The 15821-nt window shown below is 35.1% G+C and overlaps 1 protein-coding gene and 1 pseudogene across 1 annotated transcript in view; both read right to left on the bottom strand.

Annotated features, from left to right (window-relative positions):
• The window catches only part of LOC114054208 (twisted gastrulation protein homolog 1), a 58315-nt gene that overhangs the window by 15867 nt on the left and 26627 nt on the right, over positions 1 to 15821 (bottom strand). The window lies entirely within an intron of this gene.
• LOC114054209 lies at positions 13058 to 14768 on the bottom strand (annotated as a pseudogene).

Raw genomic sequence — 15821 nt, forward strand, 5'->3', positions numbered from 1 at the left:
AAAGAATGATGCTTGAGAGTGACGTTCTGTGATGCATGCCTATTAATACTTGTCTTAGGATCAGCAGAATTTAAGTTCACAACAGCCCCAAGAAGAAAATTTACTATTCATTCTAGAATGTTTGGTTACACAAAAATTCAGTTTCTCATTAATTAAAAGAAAATGGATCCATGAATGACAAACTATACTCTGGGTACCCACAACAGGGAGATTATAGCAATTTTCAAAGAAGATAAAAGGTAATTCAGAACAGAATTAAGCATAAAATAGTCTTTTGACAAAATGGAAGTTTGTTCATTTAAAAAATGATGAGGCTGGACCAAATGATCCTCGAGATCCCTTTGACAAGGCACATAAAATAAGCACATATAAAAGCATAGTTTATTCATATAATTATGTTTATTAATTACATTTAAATATTGATTTATTTTACAAAGAAAGCTACAAGTTGCTGTTGAACTTTAAGGAAGCTATGACTCCATTTTCTTTAATTAAAGTAAAAATCTGACAAGAAAAAAGAAGAAACTATTATTAATCTCATGGCAAAACAAAATTTTTGTGATTTATGGAGTGATCATACCTTCATTGTATCAAGGACACAGAGATGGGACTAATTTTTGAGAACAGATTTTTACTGATATCTTTTGTTTTTATATAACATAGATTTCTCCCTGTATCTTCCATTTCTTCCTCTCAAAGAACTCTTAGATCAAATAATTTTTTATTTTAATTTTTTTCAGACTAGGTCTCCCTATTCTGCTAACGCTAGAAGTGCAGAGGCCACTCACAAAACCAATCAGTCCCATTCTCATAGGCACAGAAGCCTGCTGTTTCTGACCAAAGCCAGTTTGCTCGACCTTGAGCAATCTGATGGCCTTCCCACTTGGGTGAGGGGAGGGACCTCACCATATTAATTCTGAGCTTAGTGCAGACACCAGATCAGCTTAGATCACTGCAGCTCAGAACTCCCAAATACCTTCACCTCTGGAAAAGAGTGAAGGGAGGTATCTTCTCATATCTGTTCTTTGGGATCAAGCTTCTTTAGCTTTTTTTTTTTAATTCTGCAACCTTTTTTGCTTGTTTATAGGCAGTTCTTACAATTTACATTATAGTAAAAATTTATAGTTTTTCTACCTCTGCTTAATTAGTTTGCCTCAATTCTTGAAAGTCTTTCCATGCTTTTCTATATCTATTTTTTAAAGCACAGTAATTTTCCATTACATTTATATACCACAATTTATTTTTAGCCAGTCTCCAATCAATAGGCTTTTCCTTTGTTTCTAGTTCCTTACTCTCACACGCACAAAAATGCAACTATAAATATTTTGGTATATATGAAGCTTTTTTAATTAATGAAATTCTTGGCTTATATATTTAACCATTTTATTTGCATAGTTAACTGAACTTATTATTTTTTCCTCTAAACTCTCATTCTTCCAAACTTTCCTATTACTGTCAAAGACACCACCATCCTTCAACAAATTCAGTCATTTCTACCTTCATGTTTCTTGATTCTGACACACTTGTCTCTCTACTCAAATGATTATCACCTTAGTTCAGGCCTGCATCATCTTTAGCCTAACTAGATTATTGTAACGCCCTTCTAACTGGTTTCCCTGCCTCAAGCTTCTCATTATTCCTATCCATTTTACATACTGTTGCCAAAGTAATTTTCTTCAAGTGCATGTCTTTTCTACTCTAACAAATCTAGTGACTTCCTATTACCTTTAGGATAAAATATAAACTCCTCTGTTTAGTTTTTAAAGACCAATACAACTTGGCCCCAACTTATCTTTCCAGCTTCAATGGACATTATTTCTCTTTCATACTGTGCAATCCAGCCAGACTGGCCTTCTCTGTTCCTCATACATGACCCTCCATCTCCCACCTTTGTGCCTTGTACAGGCCTGGATTGAATCTCACCTGACTTCTGCCTCCAAGAATCCAACTCTTTCTGTAACACACAGCTCACGTACCATCTTCTGCAGTGAAACCTTTCCTGATCCCCTCAGCTGCTAGTAACCTCCCTCCCAAACTACCTTATATTAATAAGTTATACATATACGTATTTATTAACATAATATTTATGCCATGTATATATTTTTATATGTACTTGTTATCTCCCTACTTTGGATGTAAGCTCATAGTAAGAAGGGATTGTTTGATTTGTTGTACTTGTATCCACAGTGCCTGGTACACAGTAAGTACTTAATAAACTTGTGTTGACTCGATGATAATTCCAAATGCTTTTACAAGTAACTGGACAATTCGAAGCTCCATCAACAATGCACTGGAAGAGGCACTAATTTTCAGAAAAAGGTGCAATGAAATAAAAAAAGGAGTTTATTTTCTGAGCCGCAACTGTGGGCAATTCCTTTTTCTTATGACACAATTTTTATAATCTTAATAGATTTCTAAAAACTGAAGTTTTATCTGAATTAGGAAATCTTGCTATCATGTTGTAAGGTAGATATGCTAGTCTAAACTGCACTCCTAGACCAAATATTAAGATAATCTGTATTTTGCAATATTTGAGACTACATTGTTGTAAGCATGCTGCTCATTTCATATTCTGGTCAAATGGAAAGCCCTAATTAATATCACTTCCATCTCCACATTTTGCCTCTGAATCCAAGAGAATTGTAGTAGCAATGAAATGGCTAAGACAACAATTCTCCTTTCTTAATAGACTTTAATTTTTTTATTTGTGAATCAAAATAGACTATTAGAAATCTGACATTTCCTATGCTGAGTGAATTCTATCAGAGGATATTCTAAATCATTATGGATATCCTAGGGAGTTTCTTAAGACACAGAGCATAAGAGAGAATTAGTAATATCCAAAATTTTCTTTTCTTTGTCTTTGGAGGAAACTGAGGTTAAGTGACTTGCCCAGGGGCACACAGCGTCTAAGGCTGGATTTGAACTTGGGTTCTTCTGATTCCAGGCCCAGTGCTCTATCCATTATTTCACCTAGCTGCTCCTATACTAAAATTTTCAGAAGGAATTCATTTTACCTTGGCCATATGGTAAGAAACAATTGATACAGATCTAGGGGCTGACAAAGAAACTGACAAAACTCTTTAGTTTTTTGTAACTAGATCCAGAAATCATCTTCATCACGGAGTGCTGCTTATACACCTGCATATCTCAAAATACTCAATCTTACTGTTCCTGGAGTTTTTTTCTTTTTGATAAATTAGGGCTGTCAGGAGTCTTGGTTTTCTGGAAATGTTCCATCTAGTCTGTTTCCATCTTTCCTAAAACGTGATGCTCAAAACTGAACACAGTACTTCTGGGGTAGAGTAAAGCAGATCTATTTCAGTCCTTGTTACAGACACGCTTTATCTCTTAATGCAATCAAGGAATAGCATTAACTTCTTTAGCTTCCATGTCACACTGTTGACTCATATTGAGTTTTCAGGGCTATAATTCAAATTGAGACCATTTTCTAAATGAAAAAGCAATGCACTAAAAATTTATTGAAAGAAGGTTTCTCAGAGATGCTGCTGCTGCTCTTAATTACAAATAAAGGTTATCATAAAAACAGTCTTCCAAGAAACCACTAGACAAACAGATGTAGTTTTGGTTATGTCCCCAGAGGCAGCACATACCTGACTGAAGCACTTATCCCAACCAGTAGAGAGGCAGCATAATGACAATGAAACTGAGTCCTGCTTCTCTGGCTATGTGAGAAGAGACAGAGGATTTGGGCTCCTGCTCTAGAGACTCTCTAGGTACCACTAAGGAGTTAAGGTTAATATAAAACCTGAACCGATACCACAGTAACTTTCATTTTTCAGTTTTGTCCTTTACAATCTCTCAAAACTGAGGGTTTGAGATTGTTAACAATGGATTTGGATTCCTTTTAATTTTTAGGAGTCTTCATAAGATAGTGTTATACTCAGTCCCTTACTGAACGCAACTCTTGAAGTTATTAATATATACTAGCTTGACTGTGACAGTTAACTCTTTGCACAAATAAAGACATATCTAAATAACAGGAGCAATAGTAATTCCTCAAGAGTAGGCAAGCCAATATTACAAAAACAACAATGCTACATAAATTAATTTGTTTATACAATTCCATACCCATCAAACTACTTGAAATTATCTATGGAGATTTTGATCTAATATAATTCTGCACTGAATTGCTGCAACTCGTCATAGGACAACTGCATTTATGCAACTTAAACACTATAATATAGACATACTTTAAAATAACTACTCGAATACTTCACTAATATTCTTATGATAATATCTGTGGAAGGATAATATAACAGAATTTCTCTAAAGGTCTGAAAAAGCAGTCAGAGACAGACAGAGGGCTTGGTGTCCTCTCAAAGTCCTTGCCAATCTTATAAATCTATAAATTTATAATATCAAACATACGTCATCAACTAAAGCAGGCAATGGAGCTAAAAATTTTAAAATATAAATAAAATTAACCAAAGAAAGGTCATTACATTGGCTCTAGTCCTTAGATTACTATAGCACAAACAGATCATAATCAAATGGTTACACCATGATTCCTAACCTGTTTCTGTGATAATTAAGCAGTGATTGCCTCTAGGAGTTTTGTAAAATATTCAAAAAGTATAAAAGCAATTAATTATTTTTTTAGTTGTCTGGTAGCAATAATAAGAAGGTATTACAAAATCAAACGAATGACAAACAAGGAATGCAGCAGAATTATCATAATGGCAGAATTTTCTATTTTTTTTCTTTTTAAAATAGGTTTAACACTGAAGATAAACACTTCGTTCAAGAAAACATTAAGTTAATGGATAGTTATTCTCTTCCAGTTTTTTTCTTTTAATAGCACAAAATTAAATAAACACAGCTTAGTTTGAAAGAAAAGTAACTGGCAAAAATATGTAATATTTTATATTATTAATATGGCAACTAGATTTTAATGATTCCATAGCATAATGGATTTTTAGCAGCTGCTCTTGTTGAAAATATAAATAGGAAGAAAAGGTTTTATTTCCATTATGCAAAAACTAATGACTCTTTGTCCCAGTAGTACAGCTCAGCTTACTGCTTATCAGTCTTCTAAATCAAAGCATAAATATTTTAAAAAGGGATCCAAATAAGCACATATGATTTGAATCTTCTGTATTCTCAAGTGCACGTCAGAATCACAACTGCAAACATTTCAATTGACCATATGTCTTAGGCAAAACAGAATACAAAAAAATCCATAAAGAATTAAATCTTGGCACACCAAATCTGACACATGTATTCCATCAAATGCATCTTTTATAGCAGGGGCACTGTGAAGGAAACCTGAACTAAATAAAATTGTGATATGCATAAATTTTCTTAAAGAAAGATAGCTACAAAATACAATATACTTTAAAAAAACTTAGCGGAATCAGCCTCTGAAAAATGGAAAATAATACTTCCAACTATTATACACAAACATGAAATAATGAATATAGTGACTTTATATCCTGGTAATTATTGCTCAACTTAATATACATAATACATACATATTTGTACACACACATACATAGACACAGATTTCTAGAGTGCTTCATTCTTTTGGGGGAGTGTGGGTCTTTTGAAAAATTAAATTTTATTTTATTATCATGAAGATCTACCTTTTGTCTTTCCCATATGTTCCCATCCCCAGAGAAACAAAATCCCTGTTACAAACATGTATGGGTAAACAAAATGAATTCCTATACTGACCATGTAAAAAAAAAAAAAGGGCAATCTCCACTCGAGTCCACCAGCCACCTCTATCAGGAGGTGGGTAGCATCATGGGTCCTCTGGAATTGTGAATGGTCATTCTGCTGATTAGAGTTCCTAAGTTTTTCAATGTTGTGTATCTTTTGTTACTGACTGTATAAATGGTTTTCCTGGTTCTGCTCCCATCACTCTGCATCAGTCTATAACAGTCTTCCCAGGTTTTTCTGAAACCATACCCTTATTTCTTGGAGTACAATAATATTCTAACACATTCGTATATCACAACTTGTTCAACCGTTTCTTAATTGATGGGCAAACTCTCAGGTTCCAATTCATTTCCACTACAAAAAGTTATTAAAAATATTTTTGTATATACAAGTCTTTTTCTTTTGATTTTGTTGGGGGTACAGACCTAATAGTGATATCACTAGGTTAAAAGGTATGTATAATTTAATAGTTTTTTTGGGCATAGTTCCAAAATGCTTTTCAGAATGACCAGATAAATTCATATTTCCTTCTTCTTCTTTTTTTTTTTGACAGTTGGGGTTAAGTGACTTGCCCAGGGTCACACAGCTAGTAAGTGTCAAGTGTTTGGTCTGAGGTGGCATTTGAACTTAGGTCCTCCTGACTTCAGGGCCGGTGCTCTAGACCAATTCATATTTCCACCAACACTGCATTAATGTACTTGTTTTCCTAGAGTTCCTCCAGTATTTGTCATTTTCTTTTGTGTGTGTGTGTGTGTGTGTGTGTGTGTGTGTGTGTGTAAAGAGTGTTCTATAATTGTGTTCATATAGTTCCTATGTGTCTTGGTAGGTAGATTCCCAAGTATTTCATACTGACTGTAGTTATTTCAAGTAGAATTTCTCTATCTCTTACTATGGGATTTTGTTGGTAATACATAGGAACGCTGATGACTTATGTGAGTTTATTTTATATTCTGCCACTCTGCTAAAGTTGTTGAATGCTTTAGTCTTTGGTAGATTCTCTAGAGTTCTCTAAGCAAATTATGTCACCTCTTTTCAATGTTTATTCCTTCAATGTCCGTGTCTTGTCTTATTGCAATAGACTTTCTAGCCCAAATGGAATAGTAAGGGTGATAATTGATAGACGTGTTTTACATCTGATTTTATTGGAAAGCTCTCTAGTTTACCATGATTTACAAATAATGCTGGCTCTTGGATTTAGATATTATTTTTCACAAGATGGAAAGATCCATTTATTCCAATGTTTTTTAATATTTTTAACAAGCCTGGATAACATATCTTATCAAAATCCTTTTCTGCATTTGGTGATACAATCATATGATTTTTGTTATTCTGTTATTAATCTTGTCAATTTTTTAAAAAAGTTTTCCTTATATTGAACCAGCCGCATTTCTAGTATAAATCCAGCCTGCTCATAGAACGTAATCTATGTGATATGTTGCTGTATTCTCCTTGCTAATATTTTGTTTATAAATTTTCCATCATTATTCACTGTGGATAGCCTATAGCTTTCTTCCCATTTTGACATTCTGCTTTAGGTAACAAGACCATATATGTATCACAGAAGAAATTTTGTAGGTCTTCCTATTTTTAAAAAATAATTTACATATTAGAAAATTTTTTTAAATATTTGATAGAAATTGCTTACAAATCTATCTGGTCTTTTTTTAAATTTGGGAGTTCATTTATGCCTTATTCAATTTCTTTTTCTAAGACTGTTGTCTGGTTCTATTAATCTGAGCATCTTATATTTTTGTAAATGTTCATTCAATTCAATTGCATCTTATGTTTTACAGAAGACCTAAGATCATAAAATTGGGCAAAAAAAGTTCCTAATAGCTTCTTTTGTTTAATCATTGATTATGAATTTACGTTTTTCATTTTTTATACTGGTTATGTTTTTTGCTTTCAGTTTTGTTAATCTCTCCTTTTATTATGATGATTTCTATTTTGTGGCTTAATTGGGGTTTTTAATTTTTTCATTTTCTAGGGTTTTAAAAAAATCATTAATCTATTTCTCTTTCATTGACTCACAGGTTTAAGGATATAAAATTTCTCCTAAGTACTACTTAGGCTGCATCCCCCAAATTTTGGTATGTTGTCTCATTGTTGTCGTTGTTGTTGTTGTTCAGTAAATTTCAGTTGTGTCCAACTCTTCTTGACCACATTTGGGGTCTTCTTGGCAAAGATACTGGAGTGCTTTGTCATCTCCTTCTCCACCTCATTTTTCAGATGAAGAACTGAGGCAAACAGGGTGAAGTGACTTGCCCACGGTCACACAGCTAGTAAGTGTCAGAGGCCAGATTTGAATTCATGAAGATGAATCTTCCTGACTCCAGGCCCACTATTTATCCACTGCACAACCTAGTTGCCCCATTTTTGTCATTACTTTTAATGATTTAATGATTGTTTTTATCTCGTTCAATAATCTCCAGAGATCAATCATATCTAAGTTTTCTAAAAGTCTATTCAAGTCCTTCATTTCTTTTTTATCTTCTTTTTTAAAATTCTTATTTATTTATTTTATTTTTATGCAATTAGGGTTAAGTGACTTGCCCAAGGTCACACAGCTAGTAAGTGTCAAGTGTTTGGTCTGAGGCGGAATTTGAACTCAGGTCCTCCTGACTTCAGGGCCAATGCTCTATCCACTGTGCCACCTAGCTGTCCCCCTTCATTTCTTCTGAATTTAGTTTTTTGTTGGATTTATCTAGATCTGAGTGGGCAAACTAAGGTCCACTACTCTTACAATTTTACTGTCTATTTCTCCCCTATATCTTATTTAACTGTTCATGTAAAAATTTAGATACCATATTATTTGATGTGTGGCAGCTAGATGGCTCAATGAATAGAGTGCTGAACCTGGAGTCAGAAAGACTCCTCTTTATGAGTTGAAATCTGGCTTCAGGCACTTACTAGCTGTATGACCCTGGGAAAGTCACTTGACCCTGTTTACTTCAGTTTCCTTATCTATAAAATGAGTTGTAGAAAGAAATGGCACACCACTCCATGTATCTTTGCCAAGAAAACCCCAAATGGGGTCATGAAGAGTCAGACACAACTGAACAATAACAACAGTTTTTTGGTGTAAATATGTAGTACCGGTATTTTCTATTGAATTAATTCATTATCCATTAATTCACTGGTACCTTTCAGCAAAATGTAGTTTTGTTGTTTATCTCTTTTGATTGAGTTCATTCTTGCCATTGATTTATCTGAGATCATGACTACCTTTTTTTTTTTTTTTTACATCAGCTGAAGCATAACGGACTTTATTTCAGATTTTTATTTTAACTCTATGCACATCTTTCTGTTTCAAGCGTATTTCTTGTAAACATATTGTTGGAGTCTGCTGTCTAATCCATTCTGCTATCCTCTTCTGTTTTATGGGTAAGTTCATCCCATTCACATTCAATTATGAATGTGTACTTCCCTCCATCTTAATTCTCTTACATTTTTTCTTCTCTTTGTTTCCTGTCCCCTCTTCAAAGGTTTGTTTTGGCTCAGATTCCTAAAATCTAGCCAATATCTCACAGACTCTCAGATTCCTCAAGAGTCTGGCTAATATGGCGGATTTTTAATAAACCTTGTCTTTGGCTGAAAAAAAAAAAAGAGTTTGTTTTGCTTATGACTAATACTATCCTTAACCTACTCTCCCTCTTATTTTCTTCTTTCCCTGTTGTTTCTGTTGAGGAAAATGTATTTCTGTCTCCTTCTCTGTTGTGTATTCTTCTAGTTTTGAGGAGACCGGGGTTTGTGTTGCCCACTCCACCCCAACCCCTTCTTCCTTGTTTGTACAGACTTCTATTTTTGCACCCTAATCATGTAACATTTATTTCACCTATCCTTCCTCAAGGGCTCCCTCCCCCAGTCCAGTTCTCTTCCCTTTCTATTCTGTTAAGATCATCAAAATACAGCAGACCCATTTCCAGGCACCTTGTCTAATTATACTCTCTCTATAACCCCTAATGACGATAGAGCTCTGAGGAGACATATATATCATCTTTCTATATTTGAATGTAAGCAGTTTATCCTTTTTTTTTAAATGTCTAATATGGTGACTCATGTTTACCTTTTTATACTTCTGATTCTCTTGTTTATATTTCAAAGCTTCTATTCAATTTTGGTCTTTTCTTTAGTAATGCTTAGATATCCCCTAATTCATTGAAGAGTCATTTTTTTTCTCCTGTAGGATTATACTCAATTTTTCTCAGTAAATTATTCTTGACCATAAGGCTGTATCATTTGCCTTCTGGAATATCACATTACAAGTTTTCTATTTCTTCATAAAGGTGACAGCTAAATTTTTTGTCATTTTAATTGTGGCTCCTTGGTATTTGAATTCTTTCTTCTGGCTGCTTGAAGTATTCCTTTTTTTTCTTTGACCTGTAAGTTCTGAGGCAGCTAGGTGGAGTAATAGATAGAGCACTAGGCCCGGAGTCAAGACTTGAGTTCAAATCTAGCCGCAGACACTAGCTGTGTGGCCCTGGGCAGGTCATTTAACTCCATTTACCTCAGTTTCCTCATCTGTAAAACAGACTTGAGAAGGAAATGTCAAACCACTCCAGTATTTTTGCCAAGAAACACCAAATGAGGTCACAAAGAGTTGGACATGACTGAAAAATGACTTAACAAATATTCTTGGGAGTTTTAATTTGGGGTTTTTTCAGAAAATGACCTATGGATTCTACTTCTACTTTGTTCTCTACATCTAAAAGATCAGAGCAGGGCTGTTTTTTTGGGGGGATGATTTCTTGAAATTCAAAGCTTCTTTTTTTGTGGGGGCAATCATGGTTTTCAGTTCAATTAATGATTCTTAAATTTTCTTCTATCTACTTTCTAGGTTAAAATTTTGCTGTTGTTGACATATTTTGCATTTTTCTTTTCTTTTTTAATGCTTCAACTATATTATAATATTTCCTATCTCAATGGAGTCATTATCATCTTCTATTTTTTATTCTAATTTTGAAGGATTTCCCCTCTTGGGTGAGGTTTTGTACCTTTTTGTTCCAAACTGTTAAATTCTCTTTCAACCTCTTTACTTGCTCTCATCCCTCCCCCTCCAATTTTTTCCTCTAATGCTGTCTTTTGGTTTTTAAGATAATTTTCAGGGTTTTTTTTCAGTTTTTTTTTTAAACTTGCTTCATTTCTTCCAAAACTTCTAGATGGATCTGTGTTTAAGTTGTGCTGTTTTTTTTTCTTTTTCTTTTTTTTTTTGGTGAGGCTATTGGGGTTAATTGATTTGCCCAGAGTCACACAGCTAGTGAGTGTTATGTTGGGGTGTTTTTTAAGGGAAGTGAAAAGGATTAAAAATAAATGCTTCATAATTGAAACAGATTTAATTTTAAAAGATTCTGGAAACCATATTTTTTTAAAAATCTTGACAAGCTGGGGTATACTGAAAGTAGGAACACAGGGATGGCAAGGGAACTTAAAGCCATACCATCTAAGCATCAGTGGATCAAAGAACTGGGGTCATACGGCTTGGAGAACTGAACACTCAAAGAATTCAGGATTTCTGTCTTTAAATATTGAAGGGATGACTTGTATAAAGAGGATTAGGTTTGTTATGCACAATAAATCTTTTAAAAGTGTAGAAATGTAGTATACATTTCCTTGTTTCTTTAAACAAAGCTTAATCAGTCTCGTTCAGCTTGTTCTTGATGATTTGAGGTCATTACTAACATCTATTACAATACTATTTAAGTATACAAAATGTTGAATTATGTATTTGTAGCAAATACATTACAGACTTCTATGATTTTTTAGTATTTTTGTCTACTCATTACGGTTTTTATTTTTTTTCCTGGCTCCTCTCATTGTCAAGTAGTCATTGGACACTCCTAGTTGGTGTCCTTGTACCTGCCTCTCCTGCAAGATACTTCTGCCCCCACTGTACTTCTCATTTGTGTCTTCTGATGTGCTTCTACTATCAGATAAGTAGGATTGTCAGGATAAATAATAGTATAAAAGTGTAATAGAGGCAACTAAGTGTTATAATTAATAGAGTGCTGGACTTGGAGTCAGGAAGACCTGAGTTCAAATCTGGTCTGTGTGATCCTGGGCAAATCATTTAAACGTTCTCTGTCTCAGTTTTCTTATCTGTAAAATTGGGCTAATAATTGCACCTCCCTGCCAGGGTTATTGTGAAGATAAAATGAGATATTTGTTAAGCGCATTACAAACCTTTAAGCACCGTATAAATGCTAGATGTTATTTTTTAAAATTTATTTTATTTTTAATTTATGGAATAAAACAAGCATTTCCATAACATAATATAATTTTTAAAAAAAAGGTGATTGCAGTAAGTAGAGCTAGATTTAATCACAAGACATGGGTTCAAGTAGCCCTACCACTGCTAGCTATGTGACCCTAGGCATGTTACTTATTCTCTTTGTACCTCAGTTTTCTCATCTGTTAAAAAGGGTTCTTAATAAAACCTGTGGTGACTCAAAATAAATTGCTTTAGCAATCCACACAGGAAAAACCAGGTCAGTGAGGAATGCATATTGACCAAATAATAAAATAAAATTAGTGAAAAGCTCATTGAATTAGTTCATTCGTAGCTATATCTTGCATAGGCAACAGTGAAGAGTGTGGAAAAAGAGATCTTTTTTTATTGCATTTGGAAAATGATGCAGCACTCTTAATGTGCTCTTCCACTAGACCTCATCTTTGTGTCATCACTTCTGCAGTGCAGCTGTGTGGAGTTAGAGCGGCAGAACTAGAATTGGAGTCAAAAAGCCCTAGGTTTACAGCCTATCTTAGACATTCTCTGTGACCCTCAGCAAGTAACTTAATCCCTCAGGCACAGTTCTCTCATCTATAAAATGGGGATGATAATAATAGCCCTTACCTTTCAGGGTTGTTTTGAGAATTAAAAGAAATAAACCACTATATCAGTGGCAACTGGTACATGGCTATGTATCATGGAATTTCATGATCTTCAAGATGCCATCAACCAGAAGATAATGGAGAGATACATGGTGGCATAAATAGGCCAAAGTGTTACCAATTACAAATTATATGCAAAAAGTGATACAAAAGCTATCATTAGAGAGATGTATGACCAGAAAAGGTTATAGACTAGTCATGTAGTTAGATCAAGAGATAAAATATGGACTTGCCATCCCTGTGTTCCTACTTTCAATATACCCCAGCTTGTCAAGATTTTTAAAAAAAATATGGTTTCCAGAATCTTTTAAAATTAAATCTTACTGTTTCAATTATGGAGCATTTATTTTTAATCCTTTTCACTTCCCTTAAAAAAACACCCCAACATAACACTCACTAGCTGTGTGACTCTGGGCAAATCAATTAACCCCAATAGCCTCACCAAAAAAAAAAAAGAAAAAGAAAAAAAAACCAAAACACTCCTCCAACAAATAAGTATGGTCAAGCAAAATAAATGACCGTGTTAACCATGGCTAAAAATGTGTCTCTCATTCTGTATATTAGCTTATCACTTCTCTATCAGGAAGTGGGCAACATTCCTCATCAATGCTCCTCTGGAATCTGGGCTGATCTTTTTTCCTCCTCCATATTAAACTTTCTTAATGGTCTCAAAATTCTGTGACAAATTTTTGGTCAAGTTGCTTCCATTTAAAATTACTGATTTTAAAAACTAATAACTTGAAACTGCCACGAAACAAAAGGTCTACAAAAACATTCCTTTCCTCTTGAAGCTTTATGATGCATTGTAATCATTAACTAGTCTTTTACTATTAAACTTAAATGGTCGATTGAGAAAACATTTCAGAGACCAATCTTCCACCACTGATTAAGACTGGGGTGGCAGGTGTTGTACTGAATATTCATTTAGCCTTCTGAGCAGATTTTGTGATCCTGCAAGCTCCAGTAGCGTTCCTGTCAACTGCCTTGATGACACCAACTGCAATGGTCTGCCTCATATCACCAACAGCAAAATGACCCTGAGAAGGATAATCAGAGAAGCTCTCCACACACATGGGCTTGCCTGGAATCATGCCAACCATGGCAGCATCATTGGATTTCAGGAGCTTAGGGCCATCTTCCAGCTTCTTACCAGAACAACAATTAATCTTGTTCAGTCCAGCAAATTTGCAAGAAATGTGAGCAGTGTGACAATCTAGTACAGGTGCATAGGGGGGCAGCTAGGCGGCACAGTGGATAGAGCACCAGCCCTGAAGTCAGGAGGACCTGAGTTCAAATCTGGCCTCAGACCAAACACTTGACACTTACTAGATGTGTGACCCTGGGCAAATCACTTAACCCCAATTGCCTAAAAACAAAAACAAAAACAAAAAAACAGCAAAAAACAGAATAGGTGCATAGGAAGCACTGATTTGGACTGGATGGTTCAGGATAATGACCTGGGCAGTGAAGCCAGCTGCTTCCATGGGTGGCATTCTTACTATTAGCAGACACATTACCACAGTGGATATCTTTGACAGACACTTTTCTGACACTGAAACCAACATTATCCCCAGGCAGAACCTCATTCAAAGTTTCATGGTGCATTTCAACAGACTTTAACTTCAGTTGTAATACTGACTGGGGCAAAGGTGACCACAATGTCTGGTTTTAGGACATTAGTCTCCATTTGGCCAAAATTTACAGTATCAATATCAACAATCTTGTACACATCTTGGAAGGGTAGATGCAAGGGCTTGTCAGGTGATGAGTTGGTGGCAGGCTGCAACCTAAAGCTTCACGTAATGTAGTTCCATCAGAATTGCCATCCTTCTAAGTGACTTTCTATCCCTTCAACCAAGGCATATTAAAGCTTGGCTCCAGCATGTTGTCAACATTCCAACCTGAAATTGGCACAAAAGCTACTGTCAGGGTTGTAGCCAGTTTTTTATTATATGTACTGACTTCCTTAACAATTTTCTCATATTTCTTCTGGCTGTAGGAGGGGGTTCCATTTTGTTGACACCAACAATCAGTTGTTTCACATCTAGTTTGTAGGCCAGAAGGGTATATTTACAGGACTGCCCATTTTAGAGATACCAGTTTCAAATTCACCGACACCAGCAGCAACAATCAGAACAGCACAGTCTGCCTAAGAGGTGCCTGTAATCATGTTCTCTGTGTCCTACAGCATCAATAATGGAGGTAGATAGTATGCTTCATCATTAGTCCTTTGGGATTTTCTTGGATCATTGTATTGCTAAGAATAGCTAAGTCATTCACAGTTCTTCAATGAATAATATTGCTGCTGCTGTGTTAAAGTTCTCTTGGTTCTGTTCACTTCACTATGCATGAGTTCATGTAAGTCTTTCCAGGTTTTTCTGAAACAATCCTGCTTGTCATTTCTTATAATACAATAATATTTCATTACAAACACATACCACAGCTTGTTTAGCCATTCCCAAATTTATGGGCATCCCTTCAATTTCCAATTTTCAGCCACCACAAAAAGAGCTACTATAAATATTTTTTGTACATTAGACCCTTTTCCTTTTTTTTTTTTTTGTGAGGCAATTGGGGTTAAGCGACTTGCCCATGGTCACACAGCTAGTAAGTGTTAAGTGTCTGAAGCTGGATTTGAACTCAGGTCCTCCTGACTCCAAAGTCAGAGCTCTATTCACTGCACCACCTACCTGCCCCCTTTCCCTTTTTTTTTAGATGTCTTTGGGATACAGACCTAACAGTGCTATTGCTGGGTCAAAGGGTATGCAGTTTTACAGCCCTTTGGGCATAGTTCTAAACTGCTCTTCAGAATGGTTGGATCAGTTCATAATTCCACCAACAATATAATATATTAAGTACTTATTATGTGCAATGGGCTAAGCTCTGGGGAAGATAATAAACTTAGGTTGATAATATTTTGGTATGGAAATTTAGTCTTTCTAAAGTTACTCTAATCCAACACCCTCAGTTTACTGATGAGAAAACTATACCCTAGAGAGATTAAATTATTCCCTGCCTCCCCTCCCTTTCCCCCTAACCCCCACATACAATTTATGGGACTCCACCTGGAAGATAAGAAAAGGTCTTCTCCATACTTGGCACTCTTTCCTACCCTACAGTTGACAAATTTCTACCTCCTACTTTTCTATCCTTCATAATTAAGAATTATAGTCTACCTAAGGGAAATCTTTTTCTCCTAGTATTTATTCTTATTCTTATTCAACTCAGCCCTCCTTCTCTAGTCCCTA

Source organism: Vombatus ursinus, unplaced genomic scaffold, assembly GCF_900497805.2.
Source record: "Vombatus ursinus unplaced genomic scaffold, bare-nosed wombat genome assembly UNPS02014812.1, whole genome shotgun sequence".
Taxonomy (NCBI): domain Eukaryota; kingdom Metazoa; phylum Chordata; class Mammalia; order Diprotodontia; family Vombatidae; genus Vombatus; species Vombatus ursinus.